Raw genomic sequence first — 8,385 nt, 5'->3', positions numbered from 1 at the left:
CCGTAGGCCGGGGTGTTCACATCTCCGAAAGGGGCCGGAACAGCGCCTGCGTTCTTCTTTCGGGGCCCACAGCCAGGCACGGCGGGGCCCTCAAACTCACCCAGGCTGGTGCCCCGGGTGGGCTTCCCCTCCCCGCCCTCACCCCGACGGTGTCATTCCATCCCCAAAACCCACCAAGCCTCCCAGAGAAGCTGGCCCTGGTCTGAATGCCCAGGAGCCTCCATTTCCAGCCCCAGGATCCCACCTCCGTACCCCAAGCCCTCACGGTGGGCCCAGACTCACTGGTGGGAAACCCGGGTTCCTGCATCCTGGATGCTGCTGGGCCCTCCTTGCTTGAGGCTCTTGCCCTCATGCCTGGGTGTGTCGCCTTTAATACCTGGTAGGCAGGCACCACCCACGGCTCCCACCCTAAGGGTTCTGCCAGCGACTCTTCCTCACCCTGCGCTCAGGTATGAAGTCTTAGGGTATGGGTTTGAGGGTGGAGGCAAAATCATTGCTTTGTCTTTTGCTTGAGTAGCCACTGCACTGGATGCTTCTCCTGGGTGCTGGAAGTCCTCAGTGGCCTCACTGCTTTGGTGCTGTGGTTAAGGGAACCCAGTATTATGTTCTGGCAAAGGAGTCCCGCTAATCGCCAGCCATTTCCCGGGGATCATCTTATTCCTTCCTGGCCCTGGGAACCACACCTCCCCCACCATCCCCCTGACTTTTTCTGAGTCTTGAGCTCCCACTCCTACTTTTCCAGTCAATTCTCCAAGCTGCCTCTATAGTCCTGGAGTTTGAAGACTTCAGAGGGGCTGGCCCTGTCCGTGGTTTTGGTTCGGGGCTGGTGTCCCTATGTCATGAAGGGGAGATGGGTTGAAGGTGGACAGTTAGCCAATTTCTCTTGGGCATAAATGACCTGGGTCTCATCTCCGTGTCCCTGGTCACTGAGTCCAGCCCCTCTGAGCTGCACAGACCCTTAGCAAGCTATGGGACTTATGCAGGCAAGGGGGTGAGTGTTAAAGCCAAAATGCCATTTCATACTAAACAGGTTTTCTGAATGCATACGTTCACAAATCCACCAAGTGCGTTTCCTCCTCTTTATTTCTGTAGACTCATCTGTACAATGAAAATGAAGTAGGTATGAAAGTTTAACTTCACAGAGGAGTTTTCTCTAGGCATTTCTGCAGTTTTAAGCTTATGCTAAACAGGTCTAGTAAATGCATGCATTCACCAGTCACTGAGAGGAAGAGTGAATGCCCACCGGTCATGCCTGGAGGGTAACTTAGGGGCAACTACAGCTGCTACAGAATGTCACACCTCAAGACGACAGAACCCAGGTGGCGTGATCACTTGCTAGTCACTCTCTGAACAAGGTTCAAGGGCAGTGAGTCTTGGGGTTAGATATGTAGACTAGAGTTGTAGCTCTGGGATATTTACCTTGTCGGGATGTTTACCTATGTAGATATGAGATATTTACTTATTAGAGAGTGAGAGAGAGACACACAGAGCTTTAAAAATTTACTTATTTAGATATGGGATATTTACTTATTAGAGAGTGAAAGACAAAGAGAATTTTGAATTTTTAAAAATAACACTGAGCCCTAACCGGTTTGGCTCAGTGGATAGTCAGCCTGCGAACTGAAAGGTCCCAGGTTCGATTCCAGTCAAGGGCATGTACCGTGGTTGCGGGCACATCCCCAGTGGGGCGTGTGCTGATCGATGTTTCTCTCTCATGGATGTTTCTGACTCTCTATCCCTCTCCCTTCCTCTCTGTAAACAATCAATAAAATATATTTTTTTTAAAAATAACACTGAAATAATATAATCCCTGTTAATTTAGTTAAAATCAAATCTTGGTTAACAGTGTTTGCATTTCTTTTTATTTTTAAATAAATGACAACTTTATTTCTTTCACCTTAAGGCTGATGGGAAACCATTATGCCTTCTCTTAAAGAAAATACATTTCAATTAAAAAACTATGCTAACTGCACTAACCGGTTTGGCTCAGTGGATAGAACATTGGCCTGCAAACTCAAGGGTCCCAGGTTCAATTCCAGTCAAGGGCATATACCTTGGTTGCGGGCACATACCCAGTAGGGAGTGTGCAGGAGGCAGCTGGTCGATGTTTCTCTCTCATCGATGTTTCTAAGTCTCTATCCCACTCCCTTCCTCTCTTTAAAAAATCAATAAAATATATATTTTTAAAAACTATGCTAACTATATTTACTGATTTAATACTAAGTATTCTAAAACACAACTTGAGAACATCGAGCATGCGTGTTGACTCTCAGTACAGTGGATTCAAAATCAAGTGCACATGTTACATGCCTCAAGTCTACATTACAAAGTATCCTAGTCATCATCATCATCTTCACGTTTTCTTTTCAATGTGTCTGTTGATTCACTGGCAGTATTTTGTGGTGACACCATGTCAGGGGTAATAAGAATGTGTGTGGACCCAATCCATGATGGATTAATCAGAACATTCTGAACTGCTGATGTTGCAGGAATTGATGCTTTTACAGCTGGGGACCATGAAGTGTAAACCTTTGCCCTGTGAGGGACATTGGAGTCCCTACTTCAGTTGAAACTGACATGGTTTGTGGGGTTGGTGTGCCAAGTGTGGAAGTACTTGGTCTGCTAATAACTAAACCAACACTTAATCATGGAACTGTTATTCTTCCTGCAGAAGTAGAAGCTTTTTGTTTGTTTGTCTTTTATAAAGATGTAAGCCTATAGTTTGGAGAAGTCAAGCAATAGCTATGAGGTGGCATTCTAGGACCTGAATATGGCTTGATCAATGGCAATGGGGTTTGGTTTTCTTGCCTTGCAATCTATTTATATAAAAACCTTAGATGTAATGCGTCACAGCCGAGGCTCCACCAACCGGAAGGAAGTCAGTCCTGCAGGAGTTGTCTTGGCAACAGCTGCGCCCTCCCCCAGCTGTTTCCAGCGAGGTCGAGGTTTCAGGCAGGAACTGGCCCTCAGAGCGTGGATGCACTGAGTCCTGGGTCGCCTTGCCAAGGGCTGCATCCTCCCAGAGCTGTTTCCTGCTAGGCCTGAGGGAAGAACCCACCCTCAGAGCACCAGGAGCGCCCAGCAGCACTCAGTCCTGGGTTGCTGAGGAGGAGGCCACTTGTGGTAGAACTCTGGTTCTGGCCCAACAGGGGGCGTGGCCGGCCTTCAAACCAGACCCTGACAGTAGGGAGGAGGCAGCCCCATTCCTCACAGAATCTGCTGTTGGATAGCTTGCTGTCAGTGACCTGCCAGCCAGGAACCCCATTCACCTGCACCCCAGACCCTGACAGGAGGGAGGAGGGAGCCTCATTCCTCACGGAATCTACAGGTGGCCAGCTTGCTCTCAGGGGCCTGCCAGCTAGGAATCCTATTCACCTGCATATCTGTATAAAGTTTAATACATTATATTAGAGGTCATGGTGGTACTGTTGTACCCACAGCGTCTACAGGAATTGCTGCAAATTTACTTCTCGGTGGAAGGGCCTTTCATTCCCAATATAAATTACCCATTCCACTAAATGAAACTTCAATTTCTAGACTCAATATAAACAGTGAAGTTGCTAAAACTATTATAAAGGCCCAACTTCTCATTATTGATGAATGCACCATGGCATCCAGTCATGTTATAAATGCCATAGACAGATAACTAAGAGAAATTATAAATTTGAATGTGTATTTGGTGGGAAAATTCTCCTTCTTGGAGGGGATTTTTGACAATGTCTTAGTATTCTACCGCATGCTATGTGATTGGCCACAGTACAAATGAGTTTAAAGTGCTACACTGTTTGGGGATGTTTCAGAAAGTTGTCTCTTACAACAAATATGAGATCAGAGGATTCTGCTTATAGTGAATGTTTAGTAAAACTTGGAGATGGCAAACTTGATAGCAGTTTTCATTTAGGAACGGATATTATTGAAATTTCCTGTGAAATAATTTGTAATGGATCTATTATTGAAGCTACCTTTGGAAATACTGTATCTATAGATAATATTAAAAATATATCTAAACATGCAATTCTTTGTCCAAAAAATGAACAAGTTCAAAAATTAAATGAAGAAATTTTGGGTATACTCGATGGAGATTTTCACACATATTTGAATGATGATTCCATTGATTCCACAGATGATGCTGAAAAGGAAAATTTTCCCATAGTATTTCTAAGTAGTATTACTCCTTCAGGAATGCCGTGTCACAAATTAAAATTGAAAGTGGGCGCAATCATCATGTTATTGAGAAATCTTAATAGTAAATGGGGTCTTTGTAATGGTACCAGATTTATTATCAAAAGATTACGACCTAACATTATTATTATTTTTTTAAATACATTTTATTGATTTTTTACAGAGAGGAAGGGTGAGGGATAGAGAGTTAGAAACATCGATGAGAGAGAAACATCGATCAGCTGCCTCCTGCACACCCCCTACTGGGGATGTGCCCCGCAACCAAGGTACATGCCCTTGACCGGAATCGAACCTGGGACCCTTCAGTCCGCAGGCTAGACAACATTATTGAAGCCGGTTAGGCAACAGGATCTGCAGAGAGAGAGGTTGTTCTGATTCCAAGAATTAATTTGTCCCCATCTGACACTGGCCTCCCATTTAAATTGATTCAACGACAGTTTCCCGTGATGCCAGCATTTGTGATGACTATTAATAAATCACAAGGACAAATCCTAGACAGAGTAGGAATATTCCTACCTGAACCCATTTTCCCACATGGTCAGTTATATGTTGCTTTCTCTCGAGTTTGAAGAGCATGTGATGTTAAAGTTAAACTTCTAAATACTTCATCACAAGGGAAATTAGTCAAGTACTCTGAAAGTGTTTTCACTCTTAATGTGGTGTACAGGGAGATACTAGAATAAGTTTAATCACTTTATCAGTCATTGTTTGCATCACTGTTATTTTTATATCATGGTTTTGTTGTTTTATCTCATGTTTTTGTTGTTTTTATATCATGCCTCTGTTGTTATATCCTTTTGTTACTGTTTATTTATTAATAAATTTATATATTATTTTCATATACATTTTACTAATTTCCTTTACTCTCTCACACTTCTGTTATAGAGAAAGGGCAAATAGCAATATTAAAATATTTCCGCTAATTAATTCCCTTTTAATGTGCATGAATTTCGTGCACCAGGCCACCAGTATCTAACAAAAACTCTCTTGGGGGCAGAGAGCTAAAAGACTGGTCAGCAGACACTGGATTGCCAATCGCACATCATCTGCAACAACAGTAGCTTTCTTGGCATTGCTTGAATACATGTTTGCATCATCTAGAATTGTGGTCACATATCAGAAGGCAAACTCCATCATCTGATTTATAACTCTGGGCTCCTATTCTGTAATCCCCATATCCTTCCGGGTTTGTGCCATCATCTGTGCATCTTCCAGCATGCTCTTGGGAGAAGCCATCTTGCCAGACTCCATGATATCCAGTGATGAGACTTCTCCAGCTAAATCACCCATGTTAATGTATTTCAGTCCTGATCTCAAAGCAAGTTCTTTGCCTCATGTGGTTTTTCCAACCCCTGGTGTACCCATGAGCAGGATGTTCAGAAGCATTTTTTTCATGTGTCTCTTGGCCATTTGTATGTCCTCTTTGGAGAAAGGTCTATTCAAGCCTTCTTTCCATTTTTTAATTGGATTGTTTGTCTTCTTTTTTATTGAGTTGTATGAGTACTTTATATGTTTTGGAAATTAACTCCTTATCAGATGTATCATTGGCAAATATGTTCTCATTCGGTGGGTTCCCTTTTCAATTTGATCGTGGTTTCTTTTGCTGTGCAGAAGCTTTTTATTCTGAGGTAGTCCCATTTGTTTAGTTTCTCCTTAGTTTCCTTTGCCCTAGGAGATGTATCCATAAACATATTGCTATGTGAGATGTCTGAGATTTTTAAAAAATATATTTTATTGATTTTTTACAGAGAGGAAGGAGAGAGATAGAGAGCTAGAAACATCGATGAGAGAGAAACATCGATCAGCTGCCTCCTGCACATTGCCGGGAGCCGGTCCATCCTTGCTGCTTGACACAGTCGCTGCAGAGAAGAAACATCTGCACGGCATATGTTTCAAGGGACCTGGTGTATATGACATACTGTTCTTATGTTTGCTCCCCTTCTTGGCGCTATGTGTTTTAACCAAGGTCACCTCTCCGAGAAAGGTTGTTTCCCCAGGTAGGAATTTTTCCCTGAAGTTAGGGAGGGAATAAAACCCCTTAACTAAGTGCCAGGTGGGTAGTTAATCACTTTAACTAAGAACAATCACGCTTAAGCTACATAATCTTTACTCCCTGGAATGGAGATAAGAAACACCCTAACCTTTGGAATAGAAATTGACAGGATTAAAATCAACTGGTATAAATACAGATGTAACAAGACAACAGGAGACAGAACCTAGAGACAGAACCTAGAGACAGAACCTAGCGAGAGAACATGGCAAAAGGTCCTGGACAGAACCTGGCTACAGAACTTGGCTGGAGAACCTAGACAGAACATGGCAGGAGAACCTGGAGAAGCTGGATGGAGAACTTAGCGAGAGAACATGGCTACAGAACCTGGCTGGAGAACCTGGATAGAACCTGGCTGGAGTTCCTGACTAGAGATCCTGGCTAGGCTGCTGATCAACTGAACGCTGTCTCCGTGTCATTCCTTCTTCGCCGACTCCATCCACACCTTTGGGGATCCCTGGACCTGCTGGGGTTGGACCCCAACAAGTAAGGAGAGAGATAGAGAGCTAGAAACATCGATGGGAGAGAAACATCGATCAGCTGCCTCCTGCACATCTCCTACTGGGGATGTGCCCGCAACCAAGGTACATGCCCTTGACCGGAACCTGGGACCCTTCAGTCCACAGGCCGACGCTCTATCCACTGAGCCAAACCGGCTCCGGCAAGAGATGTCTGAGATTTTACTGCCTATGTTTTCTTCTAAGATTTTTATGGATTCATGCCTTACATTTACATCTTTTACCCACCTTTAGTTTAGTCTTGTATATGGTGTATGTTGGTGGTCTATTTTCATCTTTTTGCATGTGTCTGTCCAGTTTCCAAGTACCATTTGTTGAAGAGACTGTCTTTACTCCATTGTAGACTTTTGCCTCCTTTTTCAAATGTTAATTGACTGTAATGGTGTGGCTCAATTTCTGGGGTCACTGTTCTGATCCATTGGTCTATATGCCTGTTCTTGTACCAGTACCAGGCTGTTTTGGTTATAATGGCTTTGTAGTATAGTTTTATATCTAGTATTGTGATCCCTCCTACTTCTCAAGATTGCTGCAGCTATTTGAGGTCTTTTATGGTTCCATATAAATTTTTTTTAGTATATTCTAGCTCTGTGAAGTATGCCATTGGTATTTTAATAGAGATTGTGTTGAATCTGTAGATTGCTTTGGGTATTATAGACATTGTAATGATGTTAATTCTTCCAATCCATGAATATGGTATACACTTTCATTTGTTTGTAGCTTCCTCTATTTCTTTTTTAAATGTTGTATAGTTTTCCAAGTACAGGTCTTTTATCTCCTTGGTCAAGTTTATTCCTAGGTATCTTATTTTTCTGTTGCAATGGTAAATGGGATTGTCTGTTAAGTTTCTCTCACTGGGAGTTCATTATTGGTGCCATCAATTTGTGGATATTGATTTCATATCCTGCTACCTTGCCAAATTCATTTATTAAGTCTAGTTGTTTCCTAGTGGAGTCTTTAGGGATTTCTATGTCATGTCATCTGTGAATAATGATACTTTTATTTTCTCCTTTCCAATTTGGATGCCTTTTATCTCTTCTTCTTGTCTGATTGCTGTAGCTAGGATTTCCAGTACTATGTTGAATAAAAGTGGTGAAAGCGGATATCCTTGTCTTGTTCCTGTTCTTTGGAGTTATGGTGTCTGTGGTGGGGGACTCAAGCTGATGTTTCTGACTAACTAGATCATGCAAAGACTCTAAGCCTCCAGAGACCCACCTCTGCCGGCAGACTGATTGGATTCAGTCTGGAGTAGGTCCAGGCAAGTGTCCACAGGTAAGCTGAGAGGTTTTCCAATAGGGTGGGACAATTGCTTCTGTCTGGAGGCCAATTGTTATGCTCAGTCTCTCTCTCTCTCTCTCTCTCTCTCTCTCTCTCTCTCTCTCTCTCTCCTGGGTCTCGCATGGGGGAGGGGATCCCAGAGACTCTGACGCACCTGCAGCCCAGGTCTCACAGGCACTGAGGAGGCAGGAGAAGGTGGGAGCAGGGCTTGAAAAGGGTATAGACCCCCAGGGCTGCAGGAGGGACATAATTTGTCCATATGACCCATGTCCCCTTCATTTCTCCTCTGACCTGGCTGAGGTCTGTGGACATTGGCTTGCCTGGGCCTGGGTTAAGAGGGTGGGAGCAGGTGGTGAGTTA

General features: G+C 43.5%; 1 pseudogene; it reads right to left on the bottom strand.

The window, feature by feature from the left end:
* Positions 1-2,334: 2,334 nt before the first annotated feature.
* LOC102422553 lies at positions 2,335-5,433 on the bottom strand (annotated as a pseudogene).
* Positions 5,434-8,385: the final 2,952 nt, after the last annotated feature.

The sequence above is a fragment of the Myotis lucifugus genome, unplaced genomic scaffold (genome assembly GCF_000147115.1).
Source record: "Myotis lucifugus unplaced genomic scaffold, Myoluc2.0 scaffold_888, whole genome shotgun sequence".
NCBI lineage: Eukaryota > Metazoa > Chordata > Mammalia > Chiroptera > Vespertilionidae > Myotis > Myotis lucifugus.
This window is presented reverse-complemented; position numbering and strand designations above follow the sequence as displayed.